The 11,325-nt window shown below is 38.4% G+C and overlaps 1 pseudogene; it reads left to right on the forward strand.

The window, feature by feature from the left end:
- The first annotated feature begins 8,172 nt into the window (after positions 1–8,172).
- LOC133785366 (protein CHROMOSOME TRANSMISSION FIDELITY 7-like) lies at positions 8,173–10,131 on the forward strand (annotated as a pseudogene).
- Positions 10,132–11,325: the final 1,194 nt, after the last annotated feature.

Genomic DNA, 11,325 nt, shown 5'->3' on the forward strand with positions numbered 1-11,325 from the left:
GTTTCTTCTTCGCGCCCTCAGCATCTTCTCTGGGACGCTTGCTCACCCCAGTTGTTTTCACGGGGAACACAAGGCCTTCCCCATCGCTACTGCTACTCGAGACCATCATAGCCTCGGAAGGCCCGTCGGCAGGAGACTTCTCTACCCCCGGAGACGCTTGCGCCTCGCCACTTGTCCTCTTGGGGGTGGCAACTTTACCTCCCCTACCATCCTTGGCCTTCCGTCCTTTCCCCTTGGACGGGTCTTGGCTGGTGGCAGCCTTCTTAATGAGCAAGGTAACTCTCCCCAACATCTTGGCTTCTGGGTACTCTGCAAGAAACATACGAAGCAAGGTTAACGAACCAACAAGCAATGAGAAAGAAGATAAGCAGAAGACAAGACAATCAACAACATAAAAGCACAAGCAAGTTCGCCAGCAGGGAACAAGAAACAAGAAAAAGAAAAGTTTGAAAGGGACAACCATGCACGAGAAACGTGGATGGCCTTCCCCGAACAAAACAAAACACCGCTTCCTGCTCCAGGAAGCTCCCGTACTCCTTGAAGTCCGGGAATGACATGCTGAGGGAAGAAGGGTCAACCATGATGACGCCTTCTGGCAGACTACCGTCACTCAGACACCCGAGGAGCTCATCTACCCTATCGCAATATCTGTCAAAGGGTATCCTACGCGGATCTAGCCTAAGAAAGCGGGGATCGAACCCCATCTGAGAGGTCCGGGAAACCTCAAACAGGCTGGGGGTATGGATCAATCGAAAACTAGTCTTACCTCTCCCGGAGGTAATAGCCCCCGGAGCCCCTTCGTTAGGGTAAGCCGCGGCGTGGCGAGCCTCGATCTCCTCTTCCTCCAGTTGGGGGTCGGGGAACCTCTCCGCCCAACTAGGAGATAAAGTATTCTCGTCCCGGGCTGCTTGGGTGATCACCTTGGACAGCTCCAGGGCAATTTGCTCCCGGATGTCAGCTGACACCTGACTTTGCCCCCTGCCACTCACTGGCTCAATGTTTTGGAAAGAGGCCAGTAGCCCATACTCCCTCAAAGATTCGGAGGTCACAAGTCCCTCCACTTTCAACTCTTCCTCCGAAAGCCCTTCGTAGAACTTGGACCTCCTTATCATCTCCGCACAGCGAGGTGTCCGCGGAGCGACTTCTGCAAAATTCAAATACAAGCATTAGAGATCCTCCCGAAAGGCAAATCAAACGCAAAGAAACAATGTTGAAAAGGAGAGGAAGGAGCACTTACCAGGGATTTTGAAGTCCAAAGATAGAGCTGGCACCCTCTTCAGTGGGAAGCCAGTCGTCAGGAACCAGTACTCCCGGAGGTCTGGAACCCTCGCGGTATGACAAGTGGGACACATCACGTCCGGGTGCCTTTCCAGCCTGTAAAATCCCACCTTGTCTGAATGACCCCTCATAGGCTGAGACTTCAACCCGTAGAAGTACAGCACTTCCTCCGGGGTAGGAGCTTCCAGTTTCCGGGACTTGCAAAAGATGAACCACCCCGCTAGGAGCTTGTAGCTGGGGGGAATCAACTGGAAGGGGGCAATCCCCGCCTTCACACAGAAATTGGCAAAGTAACTTCTTAGGGGCAAGTGCGCCCCACACACTATGTGTGCCCAGCTCCAGGCACCAAAGCCCTCGTGACTCTGGCTAGCCGACTCGCCCAGCACCGACAGATGGTGCCACATCAGACCTGGGATGTTCTTCAGGCCTGCCTCGGAGGAGTACAGCTCCAGCATGCCGTAATTCCTAAACAGGTTCGGCTTCTGGTCCATCTCCCAGATTGAACTGTTGGAAGTCGGCGGGCTAGCCGCGACCACTTTTGCCTTTCCTTTCCCCTTTGCACCAGCGACAGGGGAACCCTTCTCTTGGGCAAAATCAGCCTCCACCACAGCAAGGAGTTGTTCCTTTGAGATGTTCATCACTGAACAAAAGAAAGAAAGAAGAAAACACTCTAAGCAGTCAGCACCCTTGTCATACCCTAGTGGTATCAAAGGCGTCGGGGAGACCCTCCCCGAAAACTGCTTGGAGAGGCTCCCACCGAGCTTGCCGAGGGGTTGGCACCATGCCACCTGAAGGGCAGCAAGGAACCAGACTCAGACTCCGAGCCTAAGCCCACCAAAAGAAGTGTTTTTCCAGAGAAAGACACCCTAAAGGCGTTCATGCTTATGCCCTAAAACAGCAAACCAGAACAACGCAAGCAAAACAAGGAACGACTTTCCAAACGCAAATCGTCAAAGCATGCAAAAGAGACTACTTATCGACTCACATCAATCACATGCCTACCAAAGCCCTATTCATGCATGCACATAGGCGATAATGGCAGAAACCTCAACTCTAACAATTACCAACAACCTAAGGTTTGGGAGGAAAGAGCAAAGTAGAAATACTTACTGGTATTCGGGTAGTTGGAGGTTGAAGGAGTAACCGGATCACTGCACAGCACGATCGCGAGAAGTAAAAGCTGCAAAGACGAACGGCAATTCAAACCCTGAACTTCGGCGAATAAGCCCACTGCCAAACCAAAAGAAAAGTTTCTAGATCCCTTACCAAAAGAAGTGGCAAGTTCGAAGGAATGAAAGCTTGGAAGCCTGAGAGTTCGAAGGTTTGGAAATATGAAAATCCGAAAGATAGAGAATTTGAAAGCGTAAAGAGGAAGAAAGGTCCGTTCCCTCGTTTTTATAGCAGGGAAGAAGTCGTTTCGAATTCCTCAAATAGACGGTCCCGATCTTCCCATTCCGTGTGCATCAGATCCAACGGCTGGAGATGAAGCGACGATCCTATTTATGACTCCTCGGATGGGAATAAAGTATTTATTTCCCATCATTATACCACCTCGGGCCCGGAGTACCATTAAAAACCGTCAAATCATTACTCAGATGACTAACGCACGCATACTCAACCAGTCGCCTCACGCACACGTCTTGGTCGCAGAACCATTCCCAGCATGACGCGTGGTCCTTGCCGCACTTGAGTACTTGAGTTCAAACAGAAGAAATTCCCTTTCTTTTTCATACTAACACTCAGGCGGGAAAAAGGAACCCATCCGGGAACACAGAAGGTGGCCCCTCGCCTAATCTAAGAAACCGAAATACCCGGAGGACTGTACAAGCTCCCGGATCTCTCAAAGCTCCGTGACCTTGGGGGGTAAATGTTATCCAGATTTCCGGATAGCGTTTAGATCGATATCCTCGGGGAAGCAGAATTACCAATGTCTCTCACGGTAGGTGACCAGAGCTCGCGGATGGACAGAAAGGCTTCGCCTCTCCCGTTTAGTGTCCGGATTACTCTTTCAAAGAAAACACGACACGGAAACTCGTCAACTCTCTCGGACTTCCGAAGGGGTATCCTTCGGGGAAGCTCCTTCCAGGAGAAGCTCTTCAAGTGGTCTTCGCGGAAACAGTTCCGTGCCTCGCACGGAACAAGACCAAGCGGTCGAGTCATGGAGGAGGCATATTTGGAATGATATCCATCTGACACAGGATCCCGCCTGACACGCCCGACAGGTCAAAGCCGCACACATCCCAGCACGCCTAAGGGTACCTTTTCGCCTACTGTTCCGCTGACAACTTGGAAAAGACAACTGACTTTGTGTATTCCCCATACTTTCACGTAAATATACCCACATAGAGTCTTGTGGCCATGCTACTACAGTAATTGTATCCCCTATTTATGGCTGGTGTAATTAAGACTCATGGACGTAGAGAAAAACCCTAATCCAAAACCCTAGCTATAAAGACCCCCTCATTTTACAATAAGGGGGACAACCAACAGATCACATAGCAAGAACTCTACAAAAATCTCTCTAGCTTCATCTTCTTCAAGAGAACCCGAGAGAAACACTGTGAGTGTGTGAAGTTCTTGTACACCATCCATCTTACTGTAATCCTTTCCAAGTATAATAACATCGACTCGTGGACTAGGGCTTGTTAACGCCTGAACCACGTAAAAACACTGTTTGTTTAGCTACATTTCAGCACTTCTACAGTTCTTATCTTTTTATTATTCTGTTTGTATTCGTTTTCGAAAAACTCGGTAAACAATGAGTATATTGTATGAGTTATCTGGTTGTTTATTTGATGATTACGCTCTGTTTTTGTGTTTTCTTGCTGGGCCTTGGCTCACGGGTGCTACGTGGTGCAGGTAAAAGCAAGAGCAAAGTGGACCAGTCCTGAGTTGGAGAGTTTTGGGGTTAAATATACATAGTCAGCTGATTGGTCGCCACGGCCGAGGAGTGATATAGGACGGGGAGAACCTAAATGTCTATTTTTCCCTTAGAGTGGCTAGTAGCAGTATATTTGTTCTTAATTTTGTAAACTGTCTTTTATCTTTACTACTTTTGGGATCCCATGTAAAAATGTTTGATCATAAGAAATGAAACTTTTGAGACCGAAATCTTTTAACCCTAGTACAACTTTAATTATTATAACACGTTTTCAACTTAATGACTTGATTAGCAAGTCTCGCACATTTGTAAACACACAGTGTAATGGTCTTGGCTATCCAGGGCGTTACAACCACCCTCCTTGTATCTCACCTAGCAGCGCTCTCATGCCAAATCTTGTCCTTTAGGCCCTCAACAGTAAGGGACTTCTCCACTACCTGAGCATAAGTCGTAATTGTTGGGGTTTTATGCCCTAATTAAAACCCAATTTCTTTGTAATCTCATTTTATTATCAATAAAATAATAGAAATAAATTTTTGACTTGGTCAAACACTTTGCTCACATGTTTTATTTTCATGATTATTTGTTTAATATAAACTTCTATTAAATCCCGAGCATAAAGCTAATCATATTTGTAGTGACGTAATCACAATGGAATATAAATATGATTATATGTTCAAACATAAGTTAGTCCTAAGATTAGTCAGTGCACAGGATTTACACTGACTTGCCAATCTACGATATGATCTACTTACACATTGCAATTTTATGTTCTTTCTAGAACATTAGCAAAGTACATAAGATCAGATGTATTTGTTACATCGGAATGGACTGATATTGATAGTAGATAAGTAAACATACAGTTATTATCTATTTTAGTCATATCATATAGTTGACCACAGGTCAATTCAATCTCAATCATGAGTGGTTAGTATTCTAACTAATTATATTATTTGAGCTCTTTGCTTGTTCGTTACAAGATTACCCTACGGACTAGCCCATACTTAAATCTTGGGAACCCGGTAGTATAATTGAGTAGGAGTGTTAATCATAGAAGTAAAATGATGGTTTCTTTTTAGTTTAGTTCAAGGTGCTAAATGATGGAGATCTCATTTCAATAATTAACAATAGTTTACTGAAATATCATTTTCACAGTACTAAGAGTTTTGAAGATAAAATACAATGAGAGGTAAAATGATATTTTGGTCCCATCTCATTGTAGGCTGTCTATAGAGGATTGAGTGATAATTATGGTTGTAAGAATGGATAACTGATAATGTATCTATATTTCTTATAGAGCATTCTATGAATTCAAGAGTACAATTCTGAGTCTTTTGTGAAGTCACGAGGAATTAATAAGTTAGTAAATTTATTTGTTAAATTTATGATAACTTTTTGGAGGTTGATTCATAGGCATATGGTCCCCACTATACCTTGGATAACATCATCTAGATAGTCTCAATTAATTTATTTAATTATCAATTAGAATTATCAAAGGTGACCAGGTCAATTTTTGATATTAGTGCATATTTATTAATTGAGACAAATTGGTGTCTAGATTAATGAATAAGTTTAAATCAAGGTTAAAATTATAAATAATTAATTTGATAAAGGATTTAAATAATTATTTAATTAATTAATCAATAGAAAATAATACATGCCTTGATTTTAAGTCCAACTGACTAATAATTAAATGAGAAATTTCATGGGCCTAAATCCCATGATAATTTTGACCTAATGGATGATATTATCTATTATTTTATTGATTTTTTAATTAAAATAAATGACCAAATTGAACCAATAAAAGGAATGCTAAGTGAGAGTTGAAAAGATATTATTGAGAAGATCTGGAGAATAACAAAAGATCAGAAGATCCAGTTTTAATTCTTTAGGGTTTTAAACTCTCTCTACAACAAAAGTCATTTTCTAAGCCTCAATATTCTCTTCTGTTCTTCTCTATGTATTTATCTCATGTGTTGAGAATTCCCCACTCTAGTGTAGGTGATTCTAAGGATACTTTGGAAGATTGTGAAGAAATTTGAAGATCAGTTTCTTGGTGATACCCTGCGATAGAAATGATTCAAGGGTTACAGAAACTGAAGGAAGGACTAATATATTCCGTTGTGTATAATGTAAGTGCACTTATCGCTATCTCTATTTAAATTCAATTATAGAAACATGTTCTAGGTTTTCTTATATTGATTTGTTTAATATATGATTTACACACTACACCAAATACCTCTTTTTATAATACATAATTATAAGCTAATTGGAAAAGTATTATAATAGGTAAGCTAAAAATTAGAAAGCGGTAAACTAAATTTTAAAATTGAGGGGAAAATGGCTGGGTACTTTTGGGTAGCCCGCTTAATTAATGTAAAACACTTTTTTTTAGCAAATGTAAAAGGCAATGTCATTATTTCCATCTGATTCCTCTCTGTTCTGCCACAAGAGCTACTCCAAAATGGAGGTTGGAGAAAACACACTGTACCAGCAACTTCATAAGCTATCAGGGGTGAAGTCCGAAGAAGCTCTTGACCAATTGATTTCTGCTCTCTGGCAAACCAGGATGACTGGTCTCCGTGGTCACCATGACAAGTCCCATTCCAGACCCTCCTCAATCTCCCTTCTCTCTCCGACCTCGACCCTGTATAGAACAACTTCTCTTTTCTTCTTAAATGGAGTTTTTTTCTTGGTGGGTTTTTGTTGCTTAGTGTTCTTGTGAAGAAAGTTTTGATTTTTGTGGTGCTTAAACAGGTTTTGGCATGCCTTCGTTCGATGATTAGAAAATGCGCCTATGAAAACTTCAGTGGCGATGATCTTCTTAAGCTTGTTCCGCCTGATTTGTCCATTGATCTTCAGCAAATGCTTTTGCTTTTATTCTAGAAGTATCGGAGTCAGTGGAAAAAGGATGTTTCAAAGGAACAGGTTCCTCTCTCTCTCGAATCTCTTGCCTTGAATCAATATACTTGATAATAGATTTCAGCTTTAATGTACAAAAATTACAAACATCTTCAATTTCAGTTGTGATATTTCTTATGAAGAGTCTAAACATGTACTCTAACTATCTTTGATAGACAATGCTCTGTTGATTCTCCATGATAAACATCTTATTCCTCTCCTCAGGGTATGATTTTGCTGTCAATTTTATTTTATTTTTGAAGTAATTGATTAGTTATCTCTTCTTTTATTTTGGAATCAATCTTAAATGTATCGTTTTCTTGTTAATTTAGCTTCCTTTTTTTTGCTTTATCTAACAATATGCATGTTTTAAATTTTATGAGTATCAGACAGCAAAGGAAAATTTTGAGTTGGCTCTAGAGGCAGACAACTCAAACACCCATGCCAGATATTGGTTGTCCAGATTGCATATGAAATATCATGTTCCTGGAGCATGTAAAGCAGTGTAAGGAGAATTTTATAATTGGCCATTTTGTTTATCAGCATACCTTTTCTGATGTTGGTGATGATCTGTACTCAATTTAAGAGATATCATCACTATTTTAATGTTTCAAAATTCAACTTTGGAGAAGAAAAATATATGGACTCTCTATCAATAAAAGGGTAAAAATATGATAGTCTAGTTTTGGGTATGTAAGGATATGGCCATGTTAATTTCTTGACTAGAGATGTTAAATCTGTTTAAGATAAAATTCAATATTTTGGTGAAGCAGCCCTCTCTATGTTATTAAAAAATAGAAAATTTTGGAAATAGTTACAGAAATGGTTTCTTTTTCTCTAGAATGTAAAATGATCAAGAAAGAAAATTTTCAAAAATTCAAGTTGATATGGCCACCAATTTATTACTCTCTCTCTCTCAATTGTTGATTAATTGTATATGCTCATAATTTTTTCTTTATATTTGAATTAATTGGCGGTTGTTATTATTTTCTCTAAATCACTATATGCTTTTGATTATTTATCTTCTCTCTCTTATTTCATATCAGGGGTGCTGCATTGTTAGTAGAAGTTGTGACCCAAACAGGCATTGTTTTGTGTTTATATATATATATATGGATGTATATATAGGTAAAGCTGCAGAAAGTGAAATTGGAATTGTTGATTTGCATTTTAGGTTTGAGCTTTTGGGAATTCTGTAAGTTAAACATTGGTGTTTCACCACTGACATTTTTTTTTCATTGATATGAAGTGGGGAAAAGGAAAAAGCCAAAGATGGCCAATGGCTGGAAAAAACTGTTTCTGGTAGTATCACTTCGAAGTCTGAATAGTTTACATCAAGGAAAACAATGGTGAAAAACAAGAAAACTATTTAGATTTGGGTCAGTCTGATTTAACTTTCATAGTTGTTCCACTTGTGGTTTTAAGTATTCAACTGGGGATGAAAGTGATGAGAAGGCTCATAAGGAATTTCATAAGAACTATACCCATGGAATTTAGTTTAAGGTATAAATCTTTGAAATTTATTTTGAAATGCGCTTGTTGTGGTGATTTGATTATTGCTTATATCAATATTATTGATATTTAATTTTGCAGGGTTGGTTTAGTGAAAGGGTTATTCAGATGCCTACCATTGAAGGTGGTCGGATTGTTATGGTGTTGGATAGTGATTCTACTGCCCAAAAGAAGAAGGTCTAGATTGAATATCTATTTTTTCATTCAGGTCAAATAAATGTTTATGTAATTATAGGGAATAGTGAGTTTAAGGGGTATTTAATTCGTTTAATAAAAAGTGACATTTTCTGAATGAAACATTATGGCTTGTAGGTTGTGGAAGCTATGAATATGATGGGGATTGAGCTTGGAAGTAATTTATTTTTCTTAAGTTTTGTAAGGTGATATCCTCCCACTTTTACTATTTGTTTAGAATAGTCTTTTTACTTTATTTTTATGTCAAATGCACTTGGATTCTTAGAACAAATGCAGAGCTAGAACCACTGCAGTTGTAAGGTTTAAGTGGGTCCATAAATAATATTTATATGAAGATTTCCTACCAACATCGCCTCTGCTGGGCAACCTTGCCAACCCTTTATTTATTTTTTATTTTTTAAAAAAGCTAATATTTTAAAATAAATTGTCTACTTTTGGTAACCAATGGTGTTGCTACCATTGGAGATGCCCTTAGTTACAGTTCTCCTCTATGTTTTATCAAACTGCTTCTAATTTGCACTTTTCACTCCTTATCCATAAATCATAAAGATGTCTAGAAGTTATTTCATGAAGTTCATGATAATGCACTCGGATTCTCTCTGATTTTTTAAAAAGAAATCTTCAATGTCAGGGATATGTGCAATTAGAGTTGTTTTGTTTAAACATGAAATTAGACTTGTTTTACTGTTCTTGCAGGTCTTACTGTTCTATCTATCCAATAGGGTAGCTGGATGCCTAATTTCCGAACCAATAGAGAAGGCATTCAAAGTCATCTCAAATTCAGCAGACAATGATGCTATTAACACAAAAGAACAAAGAACCAAACCAACCATCCTCCAATTTGGGGATATTAGTTTTTCAGAGGGAGACAGTGAAAAGATCTCATTCTGCTGGAAATACTAACCTGTTGGATTGAGACCTTGGTAGCGCAGTTGTTTGTGAGGAGCTAGCAGTGCCTGCTGTCTGTGGCATTAGAGCAATTTGGGCGTCTCCTGTCAACAGAAGAAAACGAATAGCCACTCAGTTGCTAGATGCAGTGAGGTAAATAAAATTGCTTTCTTTCTTTTTTTTTTTTTTGGCACCCCAGACACAAACAGAGAGGGTCCAACAAAGTTTGATTTTTGCTTAGTTTTGGATTGTTTTGTGTTCAAGTCTAAGTCATATATAAATTAACATATTACCAAGGTACATGGGCCTCTTATAGTATGTTCATTAGAAATTCTTTTGACATAATATTAATAATTAAGAAATTCCCAATAATAATAATAATAGAAAATCAAAATCAAATTATATAGTTCATTGACATGAGAACCTGACTCACTGATTGCACCTTTGGTAGCTTTTATAGCAGCATAATCAATGCTTGTAAATATTAGTACGAGGCTATAGAGAGAGAGCCAATTCTAATAAAGGATAGCTTACTTGAACGGTTAGTAAGCTATATAGAGGGTATGCGCCTAGCCCGCTTGTTTGTCAATAACATAACTGAAAACAGTTCATTGTTGATTCTAATCTAATTTGTGTTCAAATTTCCTGTGATTATATCCTGCAAACATGAAGGTTTGGTTTGGTGTTAGGTAACAAAGTCATTTTATATAGTGCTTGACAAGCAAATGAGACTTAGCCATTGATTTTTGTCCCCTAATAGGCTTCACACAGATCCTTGGTTAAGTACTCAAGAGATTAATAAAATTAATGTACGTATAAAATTGATAGAGAATATAATTTGATTGGCATCCGGAATTATTATCGAGAACATAAGTATTAGAGTTATATTTTTTTAAGGCACATGATAGAAAATAAGTATATTCTCATACAAAATCAACTCTAGTTAAAATTGAAACAAACACTATACTACTAACATGATATTTATTTTTACTTAAATAATTAAATGAATTTTTGACGTATTTTCCCACCTTCAATCTTGACCATATATACTCAAGATTTAATATATAAATAATTTTTTTACTTAATGTGTCATTTAATTTTAATTTTGTATTAATCTTTTAGGTATTGATTATATTCTTTAGGTTGTGGATAGAATTGGCAAGGAGGATTGCAAAGTTAATTAACTTGATTATTAATTGCAAGAGGTACGGAAATATGTTCTCTTAACTCTTTTATTAATATCATACAAATGTTAGAGGAGTTTTAATATCTTAAATATTCATTCGTAGAGAAGTAGGTTCTGAGATTAAAATTGTGTGCTGCGGTGATAACGGAAGGTTGAAAACTTGTGTGTCTTAGAGAAGTAGGTTCTGGAAAATATGTTTGTGTGTTGCGGTGATATAAGGAAGAAAACTTATTGTGTGTTTGAATTTTTTTACTTGGTATTGATAGATGATTAGGTAACCTTTAGATGGTTAGGTAACCTTTATATTAATTGATCAACAAATGTAAAATTAATCATACTTGGAAAACTATGAAAATTATAACATTGAACATCTACTAATTCAAATCTAATATAATATTCAATTTAAACCATAACTATCACCACTAAATAAAATTATTAGGTGAAGTTTTACAATTAACATAAGTCACATCAAACTACTAATCCT

Source organism: Humulus lupulus, chromosome 6 (genome assembly GCF_963169125.1).
Source record: "Humulus lupulus chromosome 6, drHumLupu1.1, whole genome shotgun sequence".
Lineage (NCBI taxonomy): Eukaryota > Viridiplantae > Streptophyta > Magnoliopsida > Rosales > Cannabaceae > Humulus > Humulus lupulus.